A 21,709-nucleotide genomic window follows, 5' to 3' on the forward strand; every position below is an offset into this window, starting at 1 on the left:
ATCTGGCTAGTATGGATTTTGCCAGGCTATTATTGTAAAGCCACTTCATGAGACGTTGCCCCGGCATGGGAGGCATTAGTTAATAGATAGTGCCGCCACACCCCAAGGAATCCAAAAGGGATGTAATGCGCCAAGCCGGGGGAAGAAGGTGAGCAGTGGTGTATAATCCGAGCCCCCGCTTGAGCAGCGATATATAATCCAAATATTTCCCCAGGTCGAAGGAAATTAGTCCTCTGCTTTGTCGTCCCGAGCCGACGGAGACAACAACAACAAAACAGCATGTTCTCGCTCGACCAGAAAAGGTCAGAAAGATAGGCCGTTGCATGCTCGATATCGCCATAAAATCTTGAGGCCATGGCCCCAAACATGGTGAACAACAAAGAATAAAGATAGCGAGAAATGAGGAATGGATAGGTATGGAAAGGTACTTGGGTAAAAGGTTGATCCCAAGAGACCCCTATTTATAGAAAGAGGGGTAACGTAACTGACGACACTATTATCGCCCTCAAAAAACATAATGACAGGCGCATTCAATGCGTCCATGGGAGCTGAATCGACGACGACATTATGGCTCTATAGAATGAGAAATCGCAACTTGATGAATGGTCCTAGAAAAGCGAAATGACGAAATGTTTCAGTAATCATGGAGGCTTGCGTCATCAACACGACGTCATTACAGGAAGTCCAAAGAGTGGGATGTCAAAATCGTTTCTTGTCGCTTCTCTCTAAGAAACACGGGGACTATCTGTATACGTTGAAATCGAGGGAACCAATTTCTCGTTAATAAGTCATTTTGGGAGGTCACCTCTGAGGCTCGATATCACGAACCGAGTACCCTCCCCCTCGAGATCTATCGACACCCGGCCTGGGGATAATATTGGTCGAGACCCCAACGGGCATGGGGAGTTCCCGAAGAATGCAGCCGGGGCCGGTTAAGTCTATCAGGCTAGTCTAAAGCTGGTCTGTGCCCACATAATGAAGCTAGTCCGTTGTCTCATCCCGCTTTCTTTATCATTAATATATCTTGTACTGTGTTGGTATTTTCCCTCCTATATAAGGGGGATCCTTGGCACTTTGTAAACTCTGTGGCTCCAACTATTCTACACGAGATATACAAGAACCCTTTCTTTTCTCTCTAACATATTCTCTCTCGGTATCATTGCTCATATTTATTACGTTCATACTTGTTCTTCATTTATTGCTTGTCATTGGCTATACAGAGCCTCCTTTAATTATATCCTAACTGTTAGCCCTTTCCGGATTATCCCCGATAGCTTGAACCCGAGCCCAGGCATCGACCTCAAGGCTCCTCATTGATCAGTCCGAGGCCAGAATAGCTAACCCATTGGTTCGATTATAAATACATTTTAGCTCGCATTTCATCTTTTATCTTCACATATCTAGCATCAACTGCTTAATAACTAGCATAAAAATAAATCACATATTTTTTGAGTTCCATCAACAAATTTAATTGTTATTACTATTTTTACGGTAAACAATGAGAGTAAAATATTCATGAGGATAAATCGGGGGCCATTGGATTATTCTGATCTAACAATTGAGATAAATGAGCTTGAGGGTTTAAAATAAGGAAAGTTATGATATATTTGGACCATTGATTAATTTAATCAACAATCCTAATGGATTTTCTTTTATGTGACTGGCTTTGGAGGGGTAACGAGGCGTGGTGTGATTGGTGGAGGGGGAGTGATGAGGATGGCCAAAGGGGACGGGTAGTGGCCAAATAGGACAGGGACAGGGGCATTGGGCTAATGTTTTTGGCCAATTAGTTGGGTATTTGAGCTGAAATAGGAATTTATCTCATAGCCACTTCAATTAAAAAAAAACCTCCCCCATTTTAATAATAAAATTAATTAAACTTATTTAATTACAATAAACATAAAAAAAATGTAATTAATGAATGTATTATTAACTAACTAAGATAATTTTGTTATCAAAATAATTTAAAAAATTAAAATATTCACATTTTAAATTATAAAGCTAATTAATTAAAGTGATAAAGCTGGTATAATTGTAATTACTTAAGATCAAATTATTATAATTATATAATTAATATTGTTAATTATTATACTTATTATTACCTAAAATATTATTTATACTTGAGGAAAATAGATACTAAATTTAAAATACCTTATTACATATTGTTGATCAATAAGCGTGAAAAAAATTAATTAAAAAAAGGGTTAAAATTGGTCGTCAACGAGGTTGACTTCTTATCGAATATTACGCATGATTCTGCCGAAGTGAATAGCTCGATTCCATAAGAGTAAGGGCACAATATCCTATCGTGGCATACGGCCTGCTCCAATAATAAAAGTGTACACTATCGAGGTCGTACGACCCGATCCATATATGCATCTCATAATACTGTCAAGGTTGTATGACCCGATCCATAATAGTACCGCTGAGGCATTCAGCCCGATACCATAGGAATAGTGAAACTTGATGGGTCACTAGCCCCACTCATGGATATATGTAAGAGTTATGAAATTTAAGAAACTTTTGGACAAATACGTGCAACGTGGGAGGAATCTTAAAAGTATATTTTCTGTGACTAATCAAGTAGCGCATCAAGTGTCTAAAATAGCAAATTATGATATTCTACGCAAGTCTAGTAATAGGCTAAACTATAACTTAAAGCAAGAATAACTCAAGTAATAGAATTTAAAAATATGATGTGAATCTAAGTATACTCGAACATGATAATCTTGCATACGCATGAATACTCATCACCTCATACGTGCCTAACTCCTATAATATGTAGGACGTAACAAATATAGCAACTACAGGATAAATTTTCTCTTACAAGATTAGACAGGAGACTTACCTCGCTCAGAAATTCGATAACCGGCTCCAACACCTCTCTAATACCTCAAACCAATGCCAAACGATCCGAAACTAGTCAAAGAACGTGCAAACCAATCTAAATATGCTCAAAGACTTGTAATTTAATCTTATAGAAGCAATTCCCAACTCTACACAAAAGTCAACAAAGTCAAATCCAGGGACGTCCCCGGGCCCACGCGCCCAGATTCCAAATACTACCCATAGTTCCAGGAAATCAAATATATAATTTATTTCCAATTCCATGTCCAATTTCATGGTCAAAACTCAAAAATACCATTTCTAGGATTTCTTCCAAAATCCTATAATTTCTACAAATTTTCATGTTCAAATTCATATATTGTCCATGTATTTAGCTCACAATAAGTAGGAATCACTTACCTTGTGATATATGACGGAAAATCCCCTTCGAAATCGCCCCAAAATCAACTCCAATGACAGAAATGAGATAAAAATAAGCTAAGTCCTGATTTGTATTCTTATACACTACCAGAAATTACCCATCATAATCACGGTCAAAAGCCCTGCGATCGCGAAGAAAAAAACTTGCTGACCAAAATAGGTTACACGATCATGTCTAACCTTGCACGATCGCGAAATGTGAACGTCCCCCTTCATCGCGAATGTGGAACGTCTTCGCAGTCAAGAAGACCAACTCACCCAGCCCAGCTTCAACCCTTATGCAAATGCGGTCCTCAACATGCAAACGCGGAGTCCCATCCCAGGCCACTACACGAACGCGAATCACTATCCGCTATCGCGAAGTACTTCATCCCCCAACTCTAGATCACCCTTCACAATTGCGACGCTGCAACCAGCAGCTGCAAATCAAAGGGAGATTACCCGAAACCATCCTGAAATACATTTGAGGCCCCCGGGACCCCCATCCAATCATACCAACAAGTCCCCATACCTTATCCAAAGTTATCTGAAGGCTCAAAATGCCACGAATTGTATCAAAACCACGAATCGATGATCAAAATACTTTTTTTAACTTTCAACTTTCAAATTTCAAATTTCCTCGAGCGCATCCGAATAACTCTTAGGCATTCCGGATCACAACCAAACTTCATACACAAGTTCCAATCAACTAAATAAACATATCCGAGGTCCTGGAACACCACCTAGAGTTTGATAACTCCAAAGTCCCCTCCAAGTCAAACTTAGCTAATACCAAAATCTTCAAAATGCTAACTTCTGATAATAAGCGATGAATCGTTCCCGGACCATCCGATACTCAACCCGTATGTACGTTCAAGTTTTAAATAGCCTTACAAACCTATATGAAGCTTCAAATTCTAATTCTGAAGTCATTTACTTAAAAGTAAAACATTGGTCAACTCATCCAACTTAAAACTTCTGAATTGAGAATTATTCTCCCAAATCAACACCGAACTTCTCGAAAACTAAAACCAACTATACGTATAAGTCATAATGCATAAAGTGAAGCTACTGAAGGTCTCAAACCACCAATCGATATGCTAAGCTCGAAACAACTGTTCGCGTCATTACACATCCCACTAATATCATTTTCCACCATACTAATACTTGATTTTCCTGAATATGTTTGCACACTTGCATCTATAAAAAAAAATTCATCTTGGCAAATGGTTAGTTTCTCATCAATCAAAGATATATTATTAGTTTCTCATCAATCAAAGATATATTATTTTTAGGAGTAATTATTGGGTAAATTTTTTTATATTCATGATAATCAAATAATGCTTGTGACACAATATTAGGCACATCCCACATTTCACTATTAAAAGATCAACTATTTTTTGCTTTTCAAAAAAAATCACATTAGATATACAGAAAAGTTCAATATGTTCATTGATTCTGAAATTTTTTTAACATTCCGAAAAATATCATACCACCACTTTGAAAAATTATTAATTCTATGTATATCAGGCTACAACACAAGTTTTATTTTCCAACAGCAAAAGAACATATGTTCAACGGTTGCTTCTTCCAACCCACAAACCTTACATATAGCATCTTGTAGGCTTAGCCTCTTTGCTAACACACTTTTAACATGTAAATCATTCATCACACACTTTCTCAAGAAATATTTTAGCTTATTTTTAATATTTATTTTCCATAAATTCAACCAATAGGGTATTTGGGAATGATTGACTACTCGAATCAATTCTACTATTTCTTCCCTCTTGTGCCTCTAAAGAAGATTTTTCTAAGTGGTATCGTAATCATACTTTATAAGTTACAGACTTGGTGAAATGCCATATGACCTTATCTTTACTATCTGATCGATACAAGAGAATGGAAAGAATAGCTCTTATGTCATCCTCACAAAATAAATCATTAACCACATTTACTTTTCAAATTGATCTCTCACTATCAATCAAATATATAATCTTAGAGCACCATCATTCTCAGGAAGCCATGAGTCATGAGTCAGTCCACACATTCATTAGAGCACCATCAGCTATATTCTATCTTACTAATTTTGTATAAGCTCTTTTTCCATATTAAACCTCTCCATATACATGAGGAAGATCCTTTTAGTTCAGCATTCATAAAAGAACAATCTAGAAACTATTTGCTTTTCAGCACGTGGGCCATCAATGACTCCTGATTATTCAACCATGTACATGTTGTTTTTGGATAATAAGGCCATATTGAAGGCTTTCAAGTCTCATAATCCCAAGCCCCCTTTGCTTTTGGAATCACAAAGTCTCTCCCATTTCTTTAGATGCAATTTTTGTATCCCCTCATCTTTCCCCCATCAAAATTTAATAAACAAAGATGTGATCTCTTTAAACAATCCATCTAGAATAATAAAGCATGTCAAGGCATTAGTGCGTCTAATTGAAAGAACCGATTTCAATAATAGTTCTTAAAAATGTCCTTTCCCATCCTTTATTTTAGCCCAAACTTTATCCTTGATAAAGGACAGCAACTCCCTCTTTGATATTCTAACTACTACTAGCAGATCCAATTACATTCCATTGGTATATATTGTCATATTTCTTAGTATATTACAAATCTCTTTCCACTCTTGGCTTTCAACATTTTTGCTAAAGAAGACTGCAGATCTACCATTGTTAGTAAGCTGTCCAGAAAACCTTTCATACACTTTTGAATTTTAACTGCACTTTGTATCGAAGCTTCACGGAATATGAAAGAGTCATCTACAAATAACAGGTGTGAGACTGAAGGCCTATTCCTAACCAACTTTAATCTCGTTAGTATATTTTGCTCCTCATCTTGTTTCAACAACGCAGACAACCCGTCCGCACAAATAATAAAATGTTATGATAAATGGGATTCACCTTGCCTTAGCCCTCTTGATGGGATTACATCACTTATTATCTTTACATTTAGGTTAAATAAGAAGGACGTAGAATAAATCCCATATAGATCATCATTTGCTTCTCATAGCCTCATTCTACCCGATTATATGCTATTGACATATCTAGCTTAATCGCCATGAAGTTATTTTTTTCCTTTCTTTATAGTTCCAAATAATCTCATAAATTCATGTACTAATACCAAATTATCAATGATTTGTCTTTTAGTAACAAAAACTACCTGATTAGGGAAAATTACATGCTTTAAAAAAGGCTTCATCCTATTAGCCAATACCTTTGCCGTAATTGTATAAATTGTAGTGCAAAGACTAATTGGTACTAACTTATATTCAAAGTCCTATTCCGGGATGAAAACAATGATGAAAAGGCTCTTCACAACTTGAAACACCTCATTTGAGATAATTGATCAATACTCTTGAAAGAATAATGGAGTCATTCATTCAACCCTAGGTTCTTCACCTCCCCCGTAGTGGCATCCCCAATCAATCTTTCATTCAGATTCTCAGTAATACTCACAATGATATTATAATGATCTGGTCGCTTGTTGTGTGTATTTAAGGTCCATTCCCTATTTGAGTCTTCCCATACTTGTTTGTTGCTTTGTGACTTTTGGTGATGGTTGTTTGGATTTGGGAAGGACTTGGAGTAAATTAGAACACTAAATTACATTGTTGGAAGCTTAAGCTTTAAGAGTTGACTAAGGTTTGACTTTTATAAAAAAAGATCTCGGAATGGAATTCTCTTGGTCCCAATAGGTTTATATGGTGATTTTGGACTTAGATGTATTTTTAGATTTGGGATTTGGAGGTTTCTAGCATATTTTGGCTTTAATTATCGAAAATTAAAAATTTGAAGATTCGGAGAATTGATAAGTTTGATTCATAGTTGACTTTGTGGTTATCGAGGTATGTTTGAGATTTCGAACCTTGAGATAGGTTTGTGTGGTAAATTATGATTTGTGTGCAAAATTTGGGGTCATTCTGAGTTGGTTAGATGTGGTTCGACGTGAGCTTGGAAGTTAGAAATTTGATTAGTTCATTAAGCTTGAATCGAGGTGTGATTTGTGGTTTTGATGTAATTTTATGTGATTTGAGACCTCAAGTAGGTCTGTGTCATGTTTTGGAACTTGTTGATAAGGCTCGGGGGTGTTTCAGATGTATTTAAGATCATTCATGTAAAGGTTGGTGGAACTGGTTCTGTTGTGTCGCACCTGCGGAGCTTTGACTGCAGGAGCGAGATACCAGGTGTGTGGAGGAGTCTGCAAAAGAGGAACTAGACTACAAAGTGGATTCGTCGATGCAGAACTATCAACTCAGAAGCGCTTGTACAGAAGTGCAAATTGAACGCACCAACAGCCCCGCATTAGCGGATGTTTGTCCACAAAAGCGACTGGTCGGTGTTTTAAGTGGGTTGCATATCTACGAAGTTTTCCTATAGATGCAATGACGTAGAAGCAACAATTTGGTCCGTAGATGCAATAATCGTTGGGCGGAGATTTATAATCAAGGGTTTAGTCTATTTTTCAGTATTTGGAATCTTGGAGCTCAGCTAGAGGAGATATTTGGGGAGAATTCATCATCACTTTGAGGTTAACTGATTTTTTACTTGATTTTGATGTTATATTTTTTTCCCATGGATTATTATACATAGATTATGGGATTTTAAGGTGGAATTTGGGGGGGTTTTATGCTAATATTTGGAGAGTGAATAAATGAGATTTAAACCCCGATTTGGAGTTTGATATGGATGAGACTTGTATATTTGGACTCTTATTCAAATGGGTCGTCAAGATTTATGACTTTTATCAGGTTCTCGAAAGCAAGCCCTGGTTGACTTTATGGTTGACTTTGTACAATTGGATTAAGACCGAAATTTTATTGACTGAAATTGATTCATATAGCCTTATTTAATGTTATTGAGTTTCTTTTATATAGATTTGACCCGTTCGGATGGCGATTCGAGAGGCAAGGTAATTTTGGAGTATTGATTCTCATGCATTTGAGGTAAGTATCTTTTCTAGTCTTGGATTGAGGGTATCTCCCTATAGGTTGCGATGTTTGCTATACGTGGAGTGTGTGACGCATATGCGAGGTAACGAGCACATATGTACGCACCGTGATTATTCACGATCTGAGTAGATCCTAGAATACTATATGCATTGTTTTGCTATCATGATTTCTTTGATAACGTATTTTTTTATCCTTGTTGACTATGTGAGTTATTATTTATGCTGGAAATCATGCCTAGGCCATTTCTTATCATTTTGAGATATGATAGAGCTATTTTTGCTATGTCGAGCTATTTGCTAGCCATAGTCTTATTTTTCAGTCATGATATTACATCTGTGAGCTATTTCTCTAAATCTGTGCATTTCTTGTAGTTATCTCAGTTGATAGTGTCCTTGTGTGTATGGAATTGGTTTGAGTTGGATTATGGCAATTTGGTATATTTTGTGTGGTATTGTGATTATGATATTGCAGGATGTTGGCATATTAAGGCTGGGGGGATTGATGATTGATTCTAGGCCATAGAGTCGTGTTGATATTGGTTGTGAAGAATGCTTGCATCAGGTCCCTTAGTGGGTGGAGTGATATTAATCATTGACTTTTATTTGATCAGCAATTGGACTAGGATCCGCCCCTTCAGAGTCAGGTATAATCCTTTGAGTGCAGGCACTTGATATGTGCTTTGTGAGAGGCTTTATTTCAGGTACACGTATAGTGTTGAGTCTATGTGTATTTGATGATTCAAAGGCATTGATCCAGGAACCATGGTTTTGCTAAGAGTATGATTGTGGGGTATTTGTACCGGCCACTATGTATGTGCTGAGATTGTGTTTACTTGAAGATTAAATTGTGATATTGTTGATTTGGTATGAATACTTGTCATGCAGGCATAAAGTTACATTTTCCTCATGCTATTTGATATTTGATGTCATTAAAGTCGATGTCTTAACTAATTATTTTGAAAGCATATCTATTTTCCTCTTAATGTGATACAGTTAAACTTGATATTCTTGAGATGCTATTAAGGTTGGGGTTGCTACTCATAGAGTATATAGGGTCGGTTGTAATCACACTATACTCTACACTTTGTGTGTTGATCGATGTACTACTGGTAGGGGTGATTGCTAGAGATCCATATCTGGACCTTTGGAGATTTTGAAGTAGCATTGTTGTCCCGTTCGCAGGCCGTGAAATCCCTTCTTCATATCATGCTATTACTGTTTTATCCTTTGGATATTATTGTGCTTTTGTTTAGGATTTTTTATTTACTCATTTTATAGGGCACATATACTCGGTGACACTAGTTTTTAGGATGGTTTTTAGTTGCATCGCTATTTGTATTCAGTTATTTATGATAATCCAATTTTGAGACTATTTAATATTGTTGTTGAAGTTTATTTTTGCTTGTTGGTTGTTTCCTTGCCTAGGCACCGGTGAGAATTTGGATCATGACAAGTTGGTATTAGACCACTAGATTTCCTAGGTCTCATCAGTATTGAGCAAATTTAGTAGAGTCTTGCGGATCGGTATGGAGATGTTTGTGCTTATCTTCGAGAGGCTATAGGGTTGTTAGGAAAAGCCTATCTTTCTTTTATTTTCTCTCCTGTAGATTTGGCTATCCCTAAGTCTGAATCCTTGCTTTTCTATTCTTCACGGATGATGAGGATGCACTCATTTGGTGCAGCTGAGTAGGCGACATTACACTAGGCGAGAGCCACAAAAGGTCGGGGCCGAGGTAGAGGCAAGGTGGAGCACGGGCTGTAGCTGCCCCCCCCCCGCTCGAATAGCTGTTGTAGAGCCACCAGTAACTCCTATTGAGGAGCAAATTCATGATTATGTTGAGCCAGAGGTACCAACGCAAGTTCCCTACATTATTTTTTATGCCAACTGTTCAGGATGCAATGGTTCACATGGTTGATTTAATCGAGAGTTTGTCTCATACTGGAGTGTTTCCTACTGCACCAACAACCTCTTAGGTAGGCAGGAGAGTGTAGAGTCCAGCTACCCATATCCCCGAGAAAATTGGCCCGAGTTTTCTGTCACAACCCAATTTCTCCCTCTATGAATCGTCTTGACGGCACCTAGTCTCTATGACTAGGTAAGCCTAATACTTTGCGAAAAATAAAACAAAAGCATGAACACTAACTACTAATAGTAACAAATATCTAATAAGCAACCGAATGACACTTGGCATATACAATTATCACTTCTAAATTGTTTGAAACAATTCCCAAAACGCAGAAACCCGCAAGTCACAAGCTACTAATAAGCCTTAATTGTTCTATACATCATTTCTACAGAAAGAGGGAACATAAGGGGGATAGAGGGGGACTCCGAGGATTTGCGGGCGCGGGCAGATGTACCTTGAAGTCTTCAATAAGCAGCAGCGACTGCAACTAGTGATGAAGCCGGTACGATAAACCTGGATCTGCACATGAAAAACATGTGCAGGAAAGGGCATGAGTGCACCACAATGGTAACTAGTAAGTGTCAAGCCTAACCTCAGTCGAGTAGTGCCAAGATCAGATCAGGGCCCTACTAGTATAAATATAATGAAATAAGGCAGAATGAAATATCACAATAAAAGTAAATACGAAAATCTAACAGGAATAGAATCAATGTAAGACAACAGCTTATAACACAGTGATAACAATAGAGGATCCCCCGGGATACCGTCCCGTAGTCCCAAACTTAAATGTGTAGGGGGATCTCCCGGAATACTGTTCCGTAGTCCCAAAGTAAATATGAAGTGCTGGGGGATCTCTCCGAATACCGTTCCGTAGTCCCAAAGTAAATATATAGTGCAGGGGGATCTCTCGGAATACCATCCTTAGTGCCAAAGTAAAAATGCAACTCAACCAATAGAAAACAGCAAGAAAACCTACAGTTTAGACTAAGTTCAAGGCAAAGAAAGCAGGTAATTCACTAAAACATGCTGCACAGAGTTCAAATAGGCAGTTAAAATGCGTAGGCATGTTATTCTAACAAAACAAGATAGTTACATATGCTAGTGTAGTTCAAATAAAGAGAAACATGTTATGACTTAGTGAAAAGCGGGGTTTTATAACAAATAGCCCTTGTACGTACTTATCATCTCGTGTACACAGCGCTTACATATCAAAACAATATCAAATCCTATGGGGAGTTCCTCCATACAAGGTTATGCAAGTCACTTACCTCGAACCAAGCTCAAACCAATCTGTCACAATGCTCTTTCCACGAATATCCAACCCTGAATGGCTCAAATCTAGCCATAACAATCCACATAACATATATATAGCTACAAAAAGCTAATCTAGCTAATGAAATCAAAGCTAGGAAAGAAATTAGAAAAACACCCAAAAAAGGCTTCCTGGACCCACGCCTCGGAATCGGGTAAAAGTTATCAAATATCAATACCCATTCACTCACGAGTTCACTCGTACCAAAATTATCCAAGTTCGATGTCAAAATCCCAATCAAAACTCAAAATCTTAGTTGAAGAACTTCTTTCCATGTTTCCCAAAATTTCACCCCAATTTCGAAATTAAATAATAAAATTAATGAAAGATTAGTGGGATATAATCAAAATCAAGTTAAGAATCATTACCCAATTGATATCTCTAAAAATCCCTCAAACTCTTGTCCAAATCCGAGCTCCCAAACTCAAGTTTTGATAGAAATGGCTAACCTCGATTTTTAAAAGTTTATATCTGCCCAGGTACTCCCTTCTTCGTGAACTGGTCAAACGCTCGCGTTCGTGTTGAACAAAAATTCATTGACCAAATATTTCTCAATCGCGAATGCATATCTTCACTTGCATACCCCTTCACGAACGCGTGCTGAACTTCGCGATCACATAGGCTTACAATCCCGGAGCCCCTTCTGGCCACTCTCCTTCGCGAACGCGTAACACCTACCGTGAATGCGTAGTCCAAACTCTCCCTAACTTCGCAAATGCGTGGACCACTTCGCGAACACGAAGGCTAAATCCTTAGCCACCCTCAAATCCTCTACGCGAACGCTGGAGAATCTTCGCGAACGCGGGAGAATCTTTGCGAATGCGAAGAACAAACTTCTGCAACAAAAACTAGAAAAATCTGCTATCTTTCCAAAGTCCAAAATGATTCGTTGAGCATCCGAAACACACTCGAGGCCCCCGGAACCTCAACCAAATATACCAACAAGTCCTAAAATACCATACAAACTTAGTTGCACCCTCAAATCACATCAAACAATGCTAAAATCATGAATCACCCTCAAATTCAAACTTAAAGAAACTTAAGACTTCCAAATTCGACAACCGATGCCGAAACCAACCAAACCACGTCCTATTGGCCTCAAATTTTGCGCACAAGGCATATTCAACACTACGGACCTACTCCAGTTTCCGGAATCGAATTCTGACCCTGATATCAAAATTTCCACTACCGGTCCAAAACTCTAAAAATTGACTTTCACCATTTCAAGCCTAAATGAGCTACGGACCTCCAAAATAATATTCGGACACACCCCTAGGCCCAAAATCACCCAAGAAAGCTAACGAAATCGACAGAACTCCATTCCGGAGTTGTCTTCACACGGTTCTGACTATGCTCCAAATCTTAAGACTTAGGTTTCCATTTAGAGACTGAGTGTCCCCAAAATACTCCAAAACCCAAAACGAACCCTCCCGGAAAGTCACAATAGCAGAAATAGATACGGAGGAAGAGGTTAATAGAGGTTTGAGGCTCTAAATCTTAAAATAATCGGCCGGGTCGTTACATCCTCCTCCTCTTAAAATAATCGTTCGTCCTCGAACGAGCATAGAGACGTACCTAAATTGGTGAAAAGATAAGGATAATGACTGTGCATATCCTGATTAGTCTCCCAAGTCGCCTCCTCAATCGGCTGATCCCGACACTAAATATTTACTGATGTAATGTTCTTTGACCTCAGCTTTCGAACCTGCTTTTCCAAAATAGCCATTGGCTCCTCAACATAAGATATATCCTTGTCCAATTAGACTTAGCTGAAATCCAACACGTGAGACGGATCATCGTGATACCTTCGGAGCATCGAAACATGAAATACTAGATGAACTCCTGCTAGGCTGGAGGTAGGGCAAGCTCATAAGCAACCTCCCCAACTCTCCGCAACACCTCAAAGGGACCAATAAACCTTGGGCTAAGCTTTCCCCTCTTTCCAAACCTCATAACGCCTTTCATAGGCAAAACCCAGAGCAAGACCTACCCTCCAACCATGAATGCAACATTGTGAACCTTCCAGCCTGCATAACTCTTTTGTCTAGACTGAGTTGTGCAAAGTCAATCTTGAATCACCTTAATCTTCTCCAAGGCATCTTGAACTAAGTCCGTTCGCAATAATCTGGCCTTGCCCGGCTCGAACCAACCTACTAGGGACCGACACCACCTACCATACATAGTCTCATACGGTGCCATCTGAATATTGGACAAATAACTATTGTTGTAGGCAAACTCTACAAGTGGAAAGAACGGATCACAAGAACCTACAAACTCCATCACACGCGCACAAAGCATATCATCAAAATTCTGAATAGTACACTTGGACTGCCCGTCCGTCTGAGGGTGAAATGTTGTGCTCAACTCCACCCGAGTACCCAACTCATATTGTACGGCCCTCCAAAATAGTGATCTAAACTGCATGCCCCGGTCAGAGATAATAGATACCAGCACGCCATAAAGTCTGAAAATCTCACGGATATAAACTCGAACCAACTGCTCGAAAGAATAGGTAGTCATCACAGGAAGGAAACAACTTATCCACAATCACATATAATGCATCAAACTTCCGCCGAGTCCATGGGAGTCCAACAACGAAATCTATAGTGATCCACTCCCATTTCCACTCCAGAATCTCTAACTTCTGGAGAAATCCACCCGGTTGTTGATGCTCATACTTCATCTGCTGGTACATTTTCGCGGCACCAGGATAAATAGAGTACCGCAAGCTATGAGCCTCCTAGAGAATCAACTCATGCAACTCGTCTATATTAGGCACACATAGCCTGCCCTGCATCCTTAATGCACCATCATCCCCAATAGTGACCTCCTTAGCATCACCGTGTTGGATCGTGTCCTTAAGGACAAGCAGATGAGGGTCATCATACTGGTGCTCCCTGATAAGATCATAAAGAGAAGACCGAGAGACCACACAAGCCAATACTCGACTCGGCTCAGAAATATCCAATCTCACAAACTAGCTGGCTAAGTCCTGAACATCCAACGCCATGGTCCTCTCTACTACTGGTAGATAAGCTAAACTCCCCAAATTCTCTTCCTGGCGACTCAAAGCATCGGCCACCATATTGGCCTTCCCCGGGTGGTACAAAATGGTGATATCATAGTCCTTACGCAGCTCTAAACACCTCCTCTAATGCAAATTAAGATCCTTCTGCTTGAACAGATGCTGCAAACTCTGGTGATTAGTATAGATCTCACAAGGGACACTGTACAAATAGTGCCTCCAAATCTTCAAAGCATGAACAATAGTAGCTAACTCAAGGTCGTGGACTGAAAAGTTCTTCTCATGCACCTTCAGCTGTCTAGACGTGTAGGTAATCACCCTACGGTCCTGCATCAACACCGTGTCGAGGCCAACTCGCGACGCATCACAATAAATTATATAAGACTCTGAACCCGAAGGCAATACCAATACTAGGGCTATACTCAAAACTATATTGAGCTTATGAAATCTCTCCTCACACTCCTCTGTCCATCTGAATGGAGAACCCTTCTAGGTCAGCCTGGTCATAGATGCTGCAATAGATGAAATCCCTCAACAAATCGATGATAATACCCCGCCAAACCAAGAAAGCTCCGGATCTCTATAGCTGAAGATGCTGCAATAGATGAAATCCCTCAACAAATCGATGATAATACCTCGCCAAACCAAGAAAGCTCTGGATCTCTATAGCTGAAGATGGTCTAGGCTAACCCTACACTTGCTTCCACTTTCTTCGAGTCCACCTTGATCTCTTTACTCGATACCATTGACCCAATAATGCCACTGAATCTAACCAGAACTCACATTTTGAGAACTTTGCATATAACTTCTTTTCTCTCAAGGTCTGAAGAACTGTCCTCAAGTGTTGCTCATGTTCATCCCGACTCCGGGAGTACACTAGAATGTCGTCAATAAAGACAATAATGAATGAGTCAAGATAAGGCCGAAATACATTGTGCATCAAATGAATAAATGTTGCTGGGGCATTAGGCATCCCAAATGACATGACAAGGAACTTGTAATGACCATACCGAGTCCTGAAAGCAGTCTTTAGGATATCTGGCTTTCGAATCTTCAACTGATGATAACCTGAACGCAAGTCAATCTTGGAAAACACTCTGGCATCCTGTAACTAATCAAATAGGTCATCAATATGAGGCAAAGGATATCGGTTCTTCACTGTGACTTTTTCAACTAGCTATAATCAATGTTATATGCATAGAACCATCCTTTTTCTTCACAAACAAGACTGGAGCACCCCAAGGTGACATACTAGGCCGAATGAAGCCCTTATCAAGCAATTCTTGTAACTGTTCCTTCAACTCCTTCAACTCGGGAGGGGCCATATAATACTGAGGAATAGATATGGGTTAAGTGCCCAACAACAAATTAATAGTGAATTCAATATCTCTGTTAGGCGGCATGCCCGAAAGATCAACTAGAAACACATCGGAAAAATCCCTCACTACTAGTATTGACTCAACTGTAGGGGTATCAATACCGACATCTCTCACATAGGCTAGATATGCGTCACACCCCTTCTCAACCATTTGTTGAGCTTTAAGAAATGAAATAACTCTGTTGGGAGTGTAATCTAAGGTGCCCCTCAACATTAATCACGGTAAACTTGGCATAGCCAGCGTCACGATCTTGGCGTGACAATCAGAATAGTATAATGGGGCGACAACCATCCATGCCCTAAATAACATCAAAATCTACCATACTGAGCAATAATAAATCGACTATGGTCTCAAAACCACTAAAAGTAATAAAACACGACCAATAAACATGGTCTGTAACAAGAGAATCTCTCATAGGAGTAGACACATAAACAAGGGAACTCAAACAATCTTGGGATATGCCCAAATGCGGAGCAAAATAAGAGGACGCATAGGAATAGGTGGAGCATGGATCGAATAGAACCGTTGCATCTTTATGACAGACCAGAACAATACCTGTAATGACAAAATCGGAAGAAACAACCTCTATATGAGCAGTAAGGGCATAGTATCTGGCCTGGCCTCCCCCTCTAGGGTGACCTATACCTCCTCGACCTCCACCCCGAGCTGGCTGAGTAGGTGGAGTGGCAACTGGTGGTGTAATCATAGCCTGAGAACCCTATGGAGCACATTATGGCTGAGAAATCTGTGGAGATGCACCCCTCCTAAGTCTGGGGAAATCCCTTACCATATGGCGAGTGTCGCCATACTCAAAACAAGCTATGGGAGGACATGGAGGTTGTGACTGGCTCGGTCCAGGTTTACTGGACTGATCGCTGATAGCACCCCGTGCAGGAGGCACACTAGATACTAGAGGTGCATAATAAGGCTCATGAGGTCTAGGAGGAGCTTGAATACCACCGGCAGCAGGAAGAGCTGAATGAATAGGGTAGCTCACATAACCCCTACCATAATGAACTACAGCTGGGGCACGGGCACCAAAACAAAGGCCTGACTCTCGAGACCTCTTGACCTCTCTCTCCTCCCTATCCCGAGCAAGCATGACCTTTACTCTCCTAGCAGTACTCACCACCTGCTGGTACAAGATATCCATCTCTAGCTCCCAGGCCATGCTAGTCTTGACACTAGGAATGAGTCCCTCAATAAACCGGCGAATCCTCTCTCAAACCTTAGAAACCAAGGCCGGTGCATGTCTAGCCAAGTCACTGAAACGGATTGCATACTCTGAAAGAGTCATAGTACCTTGGTGCAACTGCTCAAAATCCGCACGCCATGCGTCCTGAGGCTCTTAGGGACATACTCTCTCAAAAACACGTTCGATAAATGAGTCCATGTAAGGGAAGTTGCCTCAACCGGGCTGTCCAACTTGTAAGTATGCCACAACTACTAGGTTGCTCCTCGAAGCTAGAAAGTAGTGAAAGAAACCCCACTCGACTCTTCTATGCCCAGAGTGCAGAGAATACGGTGGAACTCCTCCAGAAATTCCTGAGCATCCTCTGATTCTAGACCACTGAATGTAGGAGGGTCTTACTTATCGTTCCTCTCAAGCCTACATTGCTCCTCCTCCGAAGTTGTTGCCCCAACCTCGGGTTGAACTGGGGCTACAAGTGGTACCGGTATAATCTCTGGAATTTGATCAACCTGAACCTGCTGCTCTGGGGTGGGGGCGGCGGGAGTTTGTGCTCCTCCCACGGCCTGAGATGTGGCTGGAGCAAGGGGAATCAACCCTACCTCAGCTAGAGTGTTGTACATGCTCATGGACTATGTAAGGGTCTCTTGAAGAGCTAGAGTAGTAGTAGTATTAGTAGGTGTATCAGGTGCCTGTGCTCCGACTGAAGCTACTGGTGGCTCCTCTGTAGCGGCTCGCTCGGATGCTCTGGCTGCACCACATGGACGTCCTCGGCCTCTACCTCAGTCCCGATCCCGATCTTGGGCGACTCTAAGAGGGGGCGCGGGTGACCAGTCATCTCTAGTAGCACGTGTCCTCACCATCTGTGAGAGAATAGAAGATAGAAGTTTAGAATTTTAAAGTGAATAATCTCGCATGACAAGGAATCAAATGAAGTGGAAATTTTTTAATAGTTTCATAGCCTCCCGAAGATAAGTACAGACGTCTTTGTACCGATCCTCGAGACTCTGATAAAATGTCTTGTGCCTCACGACTCCTATGAACCTAGAGTTTTGATACCAACTTGTCACGATCCAATTTCTTCCTCTGTGAACCGTCGTGACGGCACCTAGTCTCTACGACTAGGTAAGCCTAATACTTTGCGAAAATGAAACAAAAGCGTGAACATTAACTACTAACAGTAACAAGTATCTAATAAGCAATTGAATTCACCTCGGAATATACAATTATCACTTCTAAAATATACGAAACAATTCCCAAAACCCGGAAACCCGCAAGTCAAAAGCTACTAAGAAGTCTTAACTGTTCTATACAGTATTTCTACAAAAAAAGGGAAAAATGAACATAGGTGGGATAGAGGGGGACTCCGAGGATCTGCGAGTATGGGAAGATGTACCTTGAAGTCTCCAATAAGTAGCAACGACTTCAACTAGTGATGAAGCTGGTACGATGAACCTAGATCTGCACAAAAATAACATATGCAGGAACGTGCATGAGTGCACCACAATGGTACCCAGTAAGTGCCAAGCCTAACCTCGGTCGAGTAGTACCGAGATCAGATCAGGGCCCTACTGGTATAAATATAATGAAATAAGGCAGAATGAAATATCATAGTAAAAGTAAATTCGGAAATCTAACAGGAATAGAATCAATGAAAGACAACAGCTCAGAACACAGTGATAACAACAAGGGATTTCCCAAGATATCGTCTCGTAGTCCCAAACGTAAATGTGTAGGGGAATCTCCCGAAATACCGTTCTGTAGTCCCAAATTAAATATGCAGTGTTGGGGATCTCCCGAAATACCGTTCTGTAGTCCCATAGTAAATATGCAGTACGGGGAGATTTCCCAGAATATCGTTCCGTAGTTCCAAAGTAAATATGCAGCTCAACTAATACAAATAACAGTTACAGCAAGAAAACCTACAGTTTAGACTAAGTTCAAGGCAAAGAAAACAGGTAATTTCATAAAAAACATGCTACACAAAGTTCAAATATGCAGTTAAAATATGTAGGCATGCTATTCTAACTAAAACATGATAGTTACATATGCTAGTGTAGTTCTAATAAGGAGAAATAGGTTATGACTTAGTGAAAAGCGGTTTTTACAACAAATAGCCCTTGTGCGTACTCGTCACCTCACGTAAACAGCGCTCACATATCAAAACAATACCAAATCCTAAGGGGAGTTCCTCCACACAAGGTTAGGCAAGCCACTTATCTCGAACCAAACTCAATTCAATCCATCACAATGCTCTTTCCACGAATATCCGACCTTGAATGGCTCAAATCTAGCCAAAACCAATTACATAACATAAATATAGCTACAAGAAACTAATCTAGCTAACGAAATCAAAGCTAAGACAAGAAATTAGAAAAAGTCCAGAAAAAAGCATCCCCGGGCCCACGTCTCGGAATCGGGTAAAAATTACCAAATGTAAACACCAATTAACGCGCGAGTTAACTCGTACCAAAATTATCCAAATCCGGTGTCAAAATCCCAATCATAACTCGAAATCTTAGTTGAAGAACTTCTTTCCATTTTTCCCAATTTTTTACCCCAATTCCGAAATTAAATAATAAAATTAATGATAGATTAGTGGGATATAACTAAAATCAAGTTAAGAATGATTACCCAATTGATATATCCGAAAATCCCTAAAAATCTTGTCCAAATCCAAGCTTTCATACTCAAGTTTTGATAAAAATGGCTAACCCTCGATTTTGAAAAGTTTATATCTGCCCAGGTACTCCCTTCTTCGCGAACGCGGTCAAACCCTCGCGTTCGCATTGAACAAAAATTCATTGACCAAATATTTCTCTTTCACGAACACAATTAATCCATCGCGAATGCGTAGCTTCACTTGCCGATCCCTTCACACATGCGTGCTGAACTTCACGATCGCGTAAGCTAAAGAGCCTGGAGCCCCTTCTCGCCAATCTCCTTCGCGAACGCGTAACACCTGCCGCAAACGTGACTAACTCTCCATAACATCGCGAATGCTTGGACCACTTCATGAAGGCTAAACCCTTATCCACCCTCAACTCCTCTACGCGAACGCGGGAGAATTTTCGCGAACGCGAAGAACAAACTTCTGTAACAAAAACTAGAAAAATCTGCTATCTTTCTAAAGTCCAAAATGATCCGTTGAGCTTCCGAAACACACTCGAGGCTCCCGGGACCTTAACCAAACATACAAACAAGTCCTAAAATACCATACGAACTTAGTCGCACCCTCAAATCATATCAAACAATGTTAAAATCACGAATCACCCTCAAATTCAAACTTAAAGAAACTTGAAACTTCCAAATTCGACAACTGATGCCTAAACTAACCAAACCACGTCTGATTGGCCTCAAATTTTACACACAAGTCATACTCAACACTGCGGACCTACTCTAGCTTCCAAAATTGGATTCTGACCCCGATAACAAAATTTCCACTACCGGTCCAAAACTCCAAAAATTCGACTTTCGCCATTTCAAGTCTAAATGAGCTACTGACCTCCAAAACACAATCCGGACACGCTCCTAAGTCCAAAATCACCCAACGGAGCTAACAGAATCAATGGAACTCCATTCCGGAGTCATCTTTACATAGTTTCGTTTACCGTCCAAATCTTAAGACTTAGGCTTCCATTTAGGGACTAAGTGTCCCCAAAACACTCCAAAACCCACAACAAACCCTCCTAGTAAGTCACTTGTCACGACACAAACCAATGGGCCGTGACAGGCACCTGGTACCTTACTCAACCGAGTACCAACGTGATGTATCTTTCTTATTACATCATCATATACATGTGACATACGGGCCTAATAGGCCAACATATTCCTTTATAAACTCAAAACATAAGCCGAAATGGTCGTACAATCTTTCATGTACACGACATATGTCTACAAATCTCTAAGAGTATATAAATGTCATAAAGGTCGATACAGAGTCCCGCCATACCGAACAATACACGTCTAAATCATACTAACCAAATAAGCAACTCTGAAGCAAATGGAGCACACCAACATCTTTCGCTGAGCTGATAGCCTACTTGGAGGGCTCTCGACCTATCTATCAGAACCTGCATCATGAAATGCAGCGTCCCCAGGCAAAAAGGACGTTAGTACGAAATAATATACCGAGCATGTAAGGCAATATATCGAAGCTAAAACTGAACTGATAATATAATAACTGAAAACAACTGGGAGTCAAAGAAAATATGAAGATATGCTCATCTGCTGATACTGACTCAACTCTCTCAATATAGTAAATAAAATAGTTGTCTAGCCCTATAAGGCTCGCTCATAGGCGCTCGGCCATACTAGGCTCTGTATCTCAACCAACTGGGCTCTCTCATAAGCGATCGGCCTCAGTAGGCTCAGTATATAACTTACAATCTGATCAGAGGTTGCCCAATAGGGTCCTGCCCATCGATTATAGCTCGATGGTAATGAAAATACTTTTAATATTGTATATATGTAAACTCTATGCTCTCTTGACTGGAAGAAGGAAATACTCAACTGAATATGAAGTCCCCATAAGGAGAATATGGTAATTTACAAAACTATAAAAAATATACGTAACTTGCGAGACTAGCAAAATATACGCAAATTATGAGATATGAATTTTTCTTTATGCCTCGTTAACAAACTTGTATAATGACGAGATCATGCCAAAATGAAGGAAGGGCTTAGCATTAA

Source organism: Nicotiana sylvestris, chromosome 4, assembly GCF_000393655.2.
Source record: "Nicotiana sylvestris chromosome 4, ASM39365v2, whole genome shotgun sequence".
Taxonomy (NCBI): Eukaryota; Viridiplantae; Streptophyta; class Magnoliopsida; order Solanales; family Solanaceae; genus Nicotiana; species Nicotiana sylvestris.